The sequence below is a fragment of the Branchiostoma belcheri genome, unplaced genomic scaffold, assembly GCF_001625305.1.
Source record: "Branchiostoma belcheri isolate BF01 breed outbred unplaced genomic scaffold, Haploidv18h27 scaffold39, whole genome shotgun sequence".
Classification (NCBI taxonomy): Eukaryota; Metazoa; Chordata; class Leptocardii; order Amphioxiformes; family Branchiostomatidae; genus Branchiostoma; species Branchiostoma belcheri.
The window spans coordinates 1,950,506-1,951,252 of NW_017804009.1; the positions used below are offsets into that span (position 1 = coordinate 1,950,506).

Consider the following 747-nt stretch of genomic DNA (forward strand, 5'->3'; position numbering starts at 1 on the left):
GTGCGTGTGAGTTGTCTAAACAAAGCGTTGGTTGTAGTGTTAGAAGTGGTCGCAAGATGGCGCTACTACACCTTTCTCACAAGATACGTTGCTCACACGGAAGACCGTGGATTGTATCACAATAGTCGTTATAATACTGTCATTATTACACATTCACATATTTTGTAACCATCGCAAAACTACCTGCACGTGAAAAATAACGTCCACGAAGTATCGCAAATTTATGCATCGGTCTAACATGAATTTCCTCCCACGTACGTCAGATGCCTCGATGGCGCAGTAGGCAGCGCGTGAGTCTCATAATCTCAAGGTCGTGAGTTCGATCCTCACTCGGGGCAATTGTGTTTTTTTTTTTTCAAAAATCTGATAGAATGTTTTTCTTCTGATTCACAATGTACAAGACAAGTATCAGAGACAGAAACTAACGAAACAGGGGAAATGGTTAAGCAGGAAGAATACAGCAAAAGGAAAAGAAGCATTGGGGAAGAAGTACATGTAACGTTAGTAGTAGTACAATGAATTATAACACATACATATGAAAACTTGTGCAGCAGAAGCAGACAATCCATGATGAAGCTATACATGCAGTTAACAATGACACTAGCGAGGAAGAAGTTGAGAGGACACTTGCATGGCAGAAGAAAGTAAATAAACAGCCCTACTGAAGGCATTCCAGCAAAACTACTGAAGAAAGGTGGTGAGGGCCTGAGGGGATTAGCACTACACTGGCTTCTACAGAAAGCATGG

At 41.6% G+C, this 747-nt stretch overlaps 1 non-coding gene across 1 annotated transcript; it reads left to right on the forward strand.

The window, feature by feature from the left end:
- Positions 1-265: 265 nt before the first annotated feature.
- Trnam-cau lies at positions 266-338 on the forward strand. The gene has a single exon. It is a non-coding gene; the product is annotated as a tRNA-Met (tRNA).
- Positions 339-747: the final 409 nt, after the last annotated feature.